This window comes from Equus przewalskii, chromosome 1 (assembly GCF_037783145.1).
Source record: "Equus przewalskii isolate Varuska chromosome 1, EquPr2, whole genome shotgun sequence".
Lineage (NCBI taxonomy): Eukaryota > Metazoa > Chordata > Mammalia > Perissodactyla > Equidae > Equus > Equus przewalskii.
In genome coordinates, this window is record NC_091831.1 from 39,372,609 (window position 1) to 39,384,705 (window position 12,097).

Here is a 12,097-nt window from a genome sequence, read left to right on the forward strand (position 1 = left end):
AAATACCACTGAACTGTACACTTTAAAATGGGTAATTGTATGTTATGTGAATTTTATCTCAATTAGAACAAAAAGGGGGAGGGGGCAGACAGGGACTTTCCAAATTCCAAGTTCTTAAGAAAGTCCTTTCTCAGTGAAAGGATGAGTAAGGTGTGAGGCGTAGGTCAATCACAGGAAAAGTCGAGAGCCGGAGAGGAGGAGAAAATGCCCTCAGACAGAGTGTGCTTGGCACAGGGAGGAGCTGGCAGGGTGGGGTGTGGACAGTGCTGCACCGAGACCACCCCTGTGATTCAGAGTTCTGCTGGTTCAACAGAGGGGCTCGGCCAGCCCTCCAAAGCACAAACAAGTCCATTTATTTTTTGTTGTGTGTCTCCTGCTGTGAGAATCTCAGCTCCAATAATGGCAGAGTCTTTGGCTATTTTGTTAACATTTTAGTGAAAGGCCTAGAATGGTGCATGGCTCAAAAATAGTAGTTGTTCAATAAATATTTGCGGAAAGATTAACAATCCTATCGTTCCATTTAAGTATTTTCCTTTCTCCATCAGTGTGAAGTTTGAACACAGTCCACGTGAAGCAAGTTTCTGCAGCCCTTTCTGAAAATGTTATTAACAGCCCTGTCAGCTGTTACTCAAGATGAGAGTAGGAACACCCCCACCCAGGTGCTGGGGTCATCACACCCAAGCTATTCCACCCTGGCCTCGGGCCCAAGGGGCCAGGCTGTGTATTGCTCCTGCTATATTCACTCTTTGAATCAGACCTTGTCTGCTGGGGCAACGGGGGAGCACCCTCGGCGGGGGTGTGTGTGTGGGGGGGAGGGTAGTCTTTTTGCTCAGAAATTGTAAAAATCCTGCCAGTGCTGGTCAGAAACCCCTAGCAGTCTGTGATAGTCATAGTGACAGAGAACTCCAGGCTTGTGGAACTGCATTGCTAAACTTCCTACACAACTACCTGTTTCAGCAGGGTAAGTCTACCATTCAGCCATTACCAGAAGGCACTGAGTCACTTATCTGGAAGCAAGGATGAGCCCCTGGGGGTCCAAAGGCAAAGCTCTAGACAATTCTATTGAGTCTGCCAAGTCCTGTTACCCAAATATACCCATTAATGGGGTAAAACTTCTAGCGATGCTCTACAGACTGCTCCTGGTCTGATTATCACCCAAGAAATGTTCCCAAGTACTTGCTATAATGCAGGAGGATGAACAAAATACACGTTTCTGCCCTCATTAGCTCATCTATGAGTAGTGGAGATTTTGTGAAACTTCTATTTAAAATAGAAAATAATAAATGCCATTATAAGGGAAGCTAAGAATAACTTCTGTACCTTAACCTCTCTCCTTGCATTGGTACGTATTTGCATAGTACAGTTTCTTAAAATGTGGTCCAAGGGGCTTCAGCATCACAGTTATCGAGGGTGCTTTGTAATATGCAGATTCCCGGGCACAGCGCTGGACGTATCCCTGTGAGCCGGACCTGGGAACAAGCATTTAAAAAATTTCCTCAGGTGATTCTTATGCACATTAATGGTTAAGAACCAGTGTCATCGTGCGTTATAATTCGTTTATTTTCTTCTTATTCCTAACAATTATAAGAAGGGCAGATTGAGATTTGCCTTCATTTATAGAGGGGGAAACGCAAACTCAGAGATGTTAAATCCAAGGACACGCAGTTAATTCGTGGCAGAGCTGAAGTTTGAACCTGGATTTTCCTGATTCCGGATCTAATCCTTGACCTACTTCATGCTGTATGCTCCTCTGTTGGGGAAAAAAAAAAGTATCAAAACGTGAAATGACTGGGATATAGTCCTTTATGCAAGCAGGGACAAAGTTAGTGCTGGAGAAACACTGCCATCTTGTGGCCATCTGAAAGTAAAGCTTAGCCTTTGTTATTGAACGGGATCATTTCCTCTTGCTCACCTCCGTGCATCTTTCATTGATGGACTTGGGTTGAGCGATCCTCCCTCTCCATTGATGCATTTGAAGGGCCAGTTGACTGCTCCTTTGGTCTTTGGCCTTTTGTTTTCTTTCTCCTAGCTGAAGTTAATTTACTCATTTAGGGAAAGGACCACAAGATCATCATAACCAGTAGATCCAAGAGACCCTGGTGAAATACTTTTGGGAGGCAACATATCTTAGATCTCCAGATCCCTAGTCTTTTTATTTTAATTTTTAAAAAATGTTTTGCCATGGTTGCAAAATCTTCCTGACGAAACCAAAGTGTGCTCTCAGCGTTGGGGAGTAGGACCCGCTCTCCCTCTCCTGGGAGTATACAGAGATGAGGGACTCCTCTCCTCTCTTCAACTCCAGCACACTGACCTCTGCAAGACCATATGGAAATCATCATAGGGCGCTGTCATTAGGCAGATACTTCATACAGACCACAGAACTATCCAGATAACCCGCAAAACAGCCAGTGTTATCTGGTCAGGTAGACATGAAACAGCCTCCAAGGTAACAAAAAGTCTGTGTAAGAGACCCCAGGCATCTGTGCAAACTGTCCGTTACTGCTCAGTCCTCAGTTTTAGAAATCTTCACACGTGCTTCCTCTGCCTCAAATGACAGACTTCCGAAGCTGCTGCTCAGTGACCTCCGCCCACCTGCCTGGGCTCCAGGCCGCTCTTGGTCCCCTGCTGGATAACACTGCTCTTCCTTCAATCTCTCCCCTCCTCTTGCTCCCTCCTGCCAGCTGAGACTTTTGCACGCTTTTCCTTCCTTCTGATTTCAGATCATCGGTCATTTTCCTGACCTCACACCCTAGATTAAAGCCTCCTGTCATGTGGCCTCTACCTTTTCTTCTAATGACATCTGTCAAAGTTGTAATTTAGCACTTGACTGTGTCACTTCCCTTTAATATCTGCCTCTAGACCAGAGGCTCCAGAAGGAACACTGTTTATAGGCCAGAGCTTAGCAGAGTGCTTGGTACAGAGTAGAAGTGCAATAGGCCTTTATTGAATGAATGAATGAATGAATGAAAGTCTAAGGGAGGTGAATCCTCGCCCAAAAAGCTCATCCTTTCCCCTCTCGAGTCACATGTCCCAAACTGAATCTTTGTGAGACTGTTTGGTGCCAGATAGCTCAAAGTTGCTGCTTAAATCCTGTTTATCTAAACCCAAACTTCAAGGTAGGGAGAGGTTAGACACAATTTTAGAGTTCTAGTAAGTCCTTGAAAGGTTGCAATTTTGCTTGATAACAGCATGATGATTTCTTAGAATACTCTGACTCTTACTGGTGGTTTGACTTTAGACGAGTTCATTGAGCTTTTAAACTCTTACCTACTTCATCAGTGAAACGGGGATAACAGGACCGTTGGATGGAGTAGCCAGAGAGTGTACATCTAACTCCCCCCCATCAAGTATGATGTCAGTCATAGGTTTTTCCTAAATGTCCCTCACCAGGTTGAGGAAATTCCCTTCTATTCCTAATTTTTTGAAAATTTCATCGTGAATAGATGCTGAAATTGTCAAATGCTTTTTCACACAAGCATATAGTATGGCACATAGTAAGCACTCAATAAAGTTAATTCCTCCCTCTTTAACTACTTTCTTTGTATTTTCCTCCTCCTCTTAACTTCCTGGTTAGCTGGTTGGCCAGCATTGAGTATTGTGGAAACAGTCTCGTTCTGCTGGGCACAGCTCCAGACCCTGCATCTTTCAAATTGCCTCAGGATTGTATTGAGAGTTGAGAGTTAGTGAGGCACCAAACCCCAGATATGGCTTTTCTTAACCCCAGAAAACTCCATTTTCAGCCGCAACTTGATCTTTGTCCAGGCCCTCCCCATCCCTCAGCCACTAGAGACACGGTGTGTACCGGGCCGACACCCCAGCGGTGCCCAAGTTCTGGGCACAGCCTCCTTGCACTTCCCCTCCAAGTCTTTAGTTTATGGTTAAACGAGGCAAGTAAGAACTAATGTGTTAACAGCCACAGTGGTCAATGTCTCTGCATTTCTTTATAGCATTTAATTTTAGCAACATAAATTATGATAACATTTGTATTTTAATAAAGCATGGTACCTCAAAATGGTGAAATACTAAGTACCTAAAAAGGATGTAACATTTTGGAGAAATATTAAAAAGGAATTATCTATATTTATTAATATGGAAAAAAATCCATGACCCACTGTTGAGTAAAAAGCAGATTATAAAGCACATATGGTAGGTCATTTTTAACTGTGTTTGTGTGTGTACATAGATATCTGGAAATTACTGAGAGTGGTTACTTCTGCTCAGTGAGATTGGGTTAATTTGTGCTTTCTTTTCTAAACTTTTCTGTGTTGCTTGAATTTTCTAAATGACTGTGTAATGGCTTCATAATTAGGGGAAAAAACAGTGACTATATTTTCTGGGCTGTACTTCAGAATCATAATCACAAAAACACAAGGAGTCATGTGCCCCCTATGTTGTTTCAGGGATGAATTAGGAACTTACAGGCTCACTAATTTGCATGGTTATTTGTGCAGCAAACTTTTCTTGAATACTTACATGACAAGATTAGTCACACATAACCCGTACTCTCCTGCTTTCAGGGTGATAAGCTTTGTACATGGTTAATTACAATGAGAGTGATGATTATAACAGAGTCATGTTCGAGTGAGCCAGGCACTTTGTGACGTACTTTACACCATCATCTCTAATCAAATCTCCGAAAAATAAAGGAGGCACATTAGCCCTGATAAACAGATGAAGCCAAGCTCCAAGGATGCTAGAGTAAGAAAGGTGTCTTTAGACTGAGACATCAGGGAGGGCTTCATGAAAGATGTGCCCTCTAACAAAGCCTCAAAAGAGGGGTGTATTTGACCTTTGTGGATGGGGAGAAGAGAATTCCAGGTCAAAAGGAGTCTAAGGAACGGCAATCATTAAGTCCGGTGGCAGGACTGTTTAGTTTGTTGAAATTGTTGGGAAGAATTTCAAATGAGATAAGCTAGGTTGGGAGCTGACTGAGGAGAGAGCGTTGGGTGCCAGATGGAGGAGACAAATCTAAAGTTCCTGCAATGCAGAGTCTGAGCTGTATACTTCAGACAGAGGAGTTTGTGGTGGGTGGTAGGGGGATGCCACATAGGAAAAGAAATGCTTTCTTTCTACTCTCACTTCAGTGTCATTTGCTTGGGTGGCTAGAACATGTTGCTTGCATTGATGGCCTTTCCTTCCCATCACATTTGTTACAGTATCATAAGAACGGGGCAAAAGGAAAACATGAAATGAGGGGAGTCTTATCCTTTTCCACATGACCATTTCATTCTTCACAATCTTTGACTGCCCCCTCATGGCCATTTCACTATGTTCTACTGCATACTTGTATTTTTTTACTCCATTTTTTTATTGAGGTCATATTGGCTTTTAACATTGTGTAAATTTCAGGTGTACAATATTATATTTCAGTTTCTGTATAGACTGCATCGTGTTCACCACCAATAGTCTAGTTTTTATCCATCACCATACACATGCGCCCCTCTACCCCTTCCACCCTCCCTCCACCCCCTTTTCCTCTGGTAACCACTAATCTGTTCTTCTTATCCAGGTGTTTGTTTATCTTCCACATATGAGTGAAATCATATGGTATTTGGCTTTCTCTGTCTGACTTATTTCACTTAGCATAATACTCTCAGGGTCCATCCACGTTGTCACAAATGGCACAATTTCATCATTTCTTATGGCCGAGTAGTATTCCATTGTGTATATATACCACATCTTCTTTATCCATTCATCTGTAGCTGGGCACTTGGGTTGCTTCCACATCTTGGATATTACGAATAATGCTGCAATGAACCACAGGGATGCAAAAATTTCTTTGAATTGTTGATTTCATGTTCTCTGGATAAACACCCAGTAGTAGAATAGCTAGATCATATGGTATTTCTAATTTTAGTTTTTGGAGAAATCTTCATACTGTTTTCCATAGTGGTTGCACCAGTTTACATTCCGACTAGCAGTGTATGGAGGGTTCCCTTTTCTCCAAAGTCTCTCCAACACTTGTTGTTTCTTGTCTTATTAATTATAGCCATTCTGATGGGTGTGAGGTGATATCTCGTTGGAGTTCTGATTTACATTTTCCTAATAATTAGTGATGTTGAACATTTTTTCATGTGCCTGTTGGCTGTGCAGTGTATTTTTAATTTCTAAAGCAGGTAGCCAAAAGAATCCTGTGGCTGACAAAGTCAAGTCCAAAGCTTTATGTGAAAGCTGATGTACAGCCAAACAACACTAGCTTTATGTGTGGTCTCCTCAGACATCCAACTTCATGGGTCACATGACAGTATCACTCATGTGCCAGCGCTGGGCTGGGCCTGTGGAACCTGGGAGATCAGTGTAGTTATAGGAAAGTTATATTTAGCACTTACCATGTGTCAGCCGCCTTCCAGGTACTCCAGTGGGAGTATCTCATTTAATCCTCAGAGCAAAACTACATGGAAGATATTATTATTATCATCTCTCTTCTAGAAGTCAGGAAACTGAGGCTCAGAGAGGTTCAGTGACTTGCCCAAGGTGGCAAGCTCTCAAATCAAGGGATGGCAGAGATCCAAATGCACTGTCTTCAGAGCTGGTCCTCTTAATCACTTCTTTTTGGTTTGTTTCTTGCCCTGAAGGACCTTACAGCGTATATAGGGGGACAAGATATACATGACATATCAACATACACATGACAAATCAAGTAGTATAAGGTGCTTGCTGGAATGCCAGGGGTGTTCCTAAAGGCAGTCACGGATGACTTCAGAAGAGAATTGAGGCTTGCAGAGACTTAGTGAGGGCCTCTTGAAGGAGTTCTTTCCCTGGGCCTTTGAGGAGGGGTGGAATTTGGCTAGATGTTCTTTTTGGTGGGGAGCACAGGGTACAAGCAGTCAGGGCAAGATTTCGACTGAGTGTAATGGTGTTAGAAACAAGAAGGTGGGGGGCATTGAGGAAGCAGTGAGAAAGAGGGTTGGAATGACACAGAGGGAGGGGAAGAATCTTGAAGGGCTTTGGATACTCTGATAATTTAACAACATGATCATTTTTTAAGGAAAAAGATCAGCCTTTCTAGCATTCACTATAACTCCTACCAAATGCTGGTCACAAAGACACACAAATGACTTGGGCATACATTTATTCCTTCATTAATGGATTCGCTTAAGAAATGTTGATTGAAAGAATACCTACTCTGTGTTAATCATGATTTCCTGATTTTAGCAAGGGAGAGACAGTTAAACAACTATCTATAAAATGGCATTGTATGTGAACACGTCAGAGGTGTATGGTTTAGACAGCATCAGGATATGAATTCCATAAAAAGTGATATTTAAAGCTGAGACCTCAAGGATAAATTGGTGGTAGCAAGGCAAAATGGGAGGAAGAAGCAAGAAGAGAAAAACTCGGAGGCAAGGAAGGATAGCCCAGCAGCTTTGAGGGACAAAAAGTGGTTTGACATGGCTGGGGCTTTAGAGTGGGAGAGGGAAAAGTGTTCAGAAAGGGAACTAGAAAGGTGCATATGCCCAGGTCTCAGAGGGCCTTATAAACCCAGTGTAGACTCTACTCTAAGAGCATAGGAAGCCATGGGAGGATTTTAAGCAGGGAAGCAACATAATCAAATTTTCCATTGAGAAAGATCATGCTGGCTGCTGTCTGGAGTGTGGATTGGAGGCACAAGAGTGAAAACAAGACCAGTTAAGAAGCTGCTGCAATAATCCAAGGTGAGCATGTGGCCAGGAACAGGGTAACGGTCTTGAATGCACAGACAAAACTGGATGGATTCAAGAGTATTTAGGAAGTCAAATCAACAGGACCTGGTGACACACTGGATGTGGAGAGGAGGAAGAATCACACTCCCTCTCACCAAGGCCTCCTTCCTAAGAAAATTCGAAAGAGAGAGAGAAGGAAAGTACACAACAGAAGCATGAGGTGGAGAAAAAGAGAAGAAAAAGGAAGGAGAGATGGAGTTGAAGAGAGTGGAGGGCACGAGAGACATGACTTCACACTGGTCCTGTGGGAGAGGGGGAAGAGGAGGAGGGAGTTGAGGAGGTGAGGGAGAGTAGGATGGAAAGAAGGGAGTCTGTACTCTCCTGGTTTGGCAGCACCCAGGTACCTAGCTTCCATGTTTCTGGGTTTGTGGCTCCCATAGGAGCTGACAGTTGATGACTGGAGGCATCTCCCAAGGGGGCTGACGTTACCAGCAAGATTTATGTCCTCTCAGTAAAAAACAACTAAAAAATGACTACTATTGGTGCCAGGAAGTCAATTGCTCCCTTAAAGCATTCTTATGGAAGAAAAGAAGATGGAGAGTGGTCTTAACTTTATTGATGGTAAATGTCTCCAGACAGAAGCTTAGCTTGGTGGCTAGAAATTAAATGTAGGACTTTAAAGGCTGGAAGCAATACCTGCAAAAGTCCCCTTACGTTCACTTGACTGAAGAAACTGATTCCTTCTACTTTAAAAATACAAAGTCAGCATTCTCTAAGCAAAGTAATTGCTCTGACCATGACACTATCAAGCTACCAACAGTTTAACAACTGACTTACGAAATTCTTGAGTATCCAACAATTGACTCTTGTGAGCTGAGCCATACCTTTGGACTGCCTGTCATATGAAGTAATACATGTTTCTATTGTTTACACCAGTTTGAGCTGGGTACCCAAAAACATCCTGGCACTCCTACCCAGAGACCACTTTCACCCTCTTAACACAAGTGCTCCTCCCACTTACATCCTTTGTAATTCAGGGGAGCCTCATCCTACCCCAAGCTCAAAGAATGGGGCTTGTGGATTTTGCCAATCAGCATGTCCTCTTCCTCTGACATAACTTGTCTCTTCTGGATGTTGTTTATGCAGACAGGTCCAGACTAGTTGTGGGCACCTTGTCACTATCAGTCTGACGAGGAGATATAGTAACATTTATACAAGAAGTAGATATATGAAGAGTGTACATCCAGGGGAATCACAAGGATCACGACTGGAGACACTGGATTAGGTTAGTCTGTAAACCCACCCTATCTCTGAACTTCCGGTAAAATATGCCAGTCAATTTACATTTTGCTTAAGCATCTGAGTTGGTTTTTTGTTACTCTCTGTGAAGATACAGAGCCAGTCACTGTGGTATATACTTCATATACACTCTATTTAATCCTTAAAAAAAACAAAAATGTTGAAACAATTTTCCCATGTTATAGATGGGGAAACCAGGGCTCAAAGAGATTAAACCACTTGTTTCTACCATTATGGAAAAAATAGTATTTATTCCCCGATCTGTGTGGATCTAGATTCACCACTATAATAAAACTCAGGACCACATGGGAAACCTCATAGTCTCTGTTCTTCTCTCTTGATTCCTGTCAAAGGGCTCCACATAACTGAAAACAACTTGAGTGTTAGACATAACTTAAAAATGTAAAACAAGGGGCCAACTCAGTGGTGTAGTGGTTGGGTTCCGAAGCCCGGGGTTCATGGGTTCAGATCCATGGTGCAGGCCTGGCACTGCTCATTGAGCCATGCTGTGGTGGCATCCCACATAAAGTAGAGGAAGATTGGCACAGATGTTAGCTCACCAGCAATCTTCCTCAAGCAAAAAGAGGAAGATTGGCAACAGATGTTGGCTCAGGGCCAATCTTCCTCACGTCTTCCCCTTCCCCAAAAAAGAAAAAAAAAGCAAAACAAAATAAAACACTGTTTCTGATCTAATGACCAACAGGGGGCCTCAGTGTTAATATAAACTTGTAAATTCATTTCTTGAGGGCCACTTCCTCCCTGTCTGAACAAATAGCAATGAAACATAAAGTACTTAAAAATAAATAAATAAAAAGGCAAAGCCAAGCTAAAGAATAAGATAAATCCTTCCTTGCTATGAGAACGGAAAAAACTGCAAGATGATGACTTGGGCACCAGCTTTGTTGGTTCAATGCCTGGAAGAAAAGCAGAGCTTCCTCCTGGGTGTAGTAGAGAATAAATACACCCTCCCTGAGGGCAGAATACAGGATCCAGGGTCCCTTCTTAAAACCAGGGACTTAGGGAGAGCTTTCTGACTTGTGAAAGATGACTAAAACAAAGCTACACTCCCAAACACTGCCTACAACTATGGCTCATAGGAAGCTCGGGCCTAAGGAGCTGGGAAGACCTGGACCCAACCTCAAGAGAAAAATCACACGAGAAAAGCCAAACTACAAAATCAGCATGAAATTGCTGCACTTAATTCTAAAAAGGACTTTAAAATACCTATGTGTAAGATCCTCAGAGATAAATGGTGAAAAAAATCTATTAATAAATTGTCAATGAAAACTAAGCAGAAATAAAATAGGTACAGTGAAAATGTGAAAGCAGCAATTAGAAATGTTAAGAATGAAAAACATAGACAACAAAATACATAACTCAGTGGATAGAATACTCTAGCCTGACTTAGTAAGAAAGACACTAGTTCACTTGAACAGAGTGATGAGGAATTCCCAAAAATGCAACATATAGAGACAATTATACTAAAAAATAAAAATAAGAGATCTGAAGACTAACTCAAGAAGCTTCACCAGATAACACTAAGAGTTTCAGAAGAAACTCTTCTGAAAAAGAAAATAGCTAACAATTTTCCAGAAATGATGAAACCTTTCAGTCTTGTCTTTATGATTGAAAATTTACTCTTATTCAATAGGTTAAGTAAAAACAAATTCACTTCAAAGCTCATTGTAGTAAAACTCCAGAACACCAAGGAAAAGGGTAGAGGAATCTTTAAAAATTATCAGTTAAAAAGATTATCTACAAAGGAATGATATTTAGACCAACAGCAGACAACTCATCAGCAGCAATAGATGTAAGAAGACAGTAGATTAACTTTCTGAAAGTGCTGAGGGAAAATTGCAAGCACCCTGGTATAAAATTCTATACCCAGATAAAGTACCATTCAGTAATGAGGGTGGAAAACAATTCTAAATTGCATTGATTGTATGACTTGTCCAGATAGTTATACAGAAACTGATGATTCAATAGCTAAAGAATGTCTGATCAAATAAGAGATGGGAGAACTCCATGTGCAGGCCAAGGAGGAAAACCAAGATGTTCCAGTAAGCAAGGCTCACCATATGATCTGTGTCGTCCTTCTACAAATAGCCTTTTTTCATGCAGCACACGGGTGACTTTCAAGTGACACTCTTACCTAGGATGCTCACTGCAAAGAGGACCAGACCAGGTTCTCCAGAATAAGGGTGATTTTATTTTTTTTTGAGGAAGATTGGCTCAGAGCTAACATCCACTGCCAATCTTCCTCTTTTTGCTTGAGGAAGATTATCACTGAGCTAACATCTGTGCCAGTCATCTTCCATTTTATGTGGGATGCCACCTCAGCATGTTTTGACCAGCAGTGCTATGTTCACGCCTGGGATCCAAACCTGTGAACCCCAGGCTGCCGAAGTGGAGTATGCGAACTTAACCACTACACCACTGGGCCAGCCCCAGAAGGGTGATTTTGAACCAAGTGGCCACCTCAAACTTGCGAACATGGCTGTGATTGTTGACATGTGAGCAGTCATGCTCAGGTGAAACTGTGGAGGAAAGAGCCACACCACAAGTCCAAAGACCTTCTCAACTTCCCTCCTCCTCCCAAAGGCACTTGAAGTTCTTGGCTGGAACTCATCAGAGTGGGCACAGAATGTTCTCTAACTCGACCTCATCTTGCAAAGTAAGACCTCTGCTTCTGGCCATGAATAACTGGTACCAGACTTGCCCCTCTACTGTCTTCAACCAGAAAACTGGATAATGGGTAGCACAGGCTACCCATTCTCTCAGAGAAGAGAAACTAATGAAGTGAGCCCTATGATCACTTGGACTTGATGCCCAGAGGCACTTTCCAGACCCTAGCACAGGAGGAGACACTAAGCAGAGCACAGTTATCTTGTTGAGTTGAGGAGCAAAGATTGGAGTTCAGCAGGTGGAGGCCACCAGCCTTTAAAGAACAGAGTGCTGGAAAGAAGGGAGCTATGAAGAAAAACAGCTCCAGAAATCTGTACAGAGGTTCTCTAGAGTCTTTGCTTGAATACTATGTACACACGCAGATGTAAGACTCCAAGATCAGGCAAAGAACAACTATGGGGTGTTGGAAGTGGAACCATTCCCAAAGCTGACATAGCGATGGGAGATATTGATATTCCAACCAACCAGAG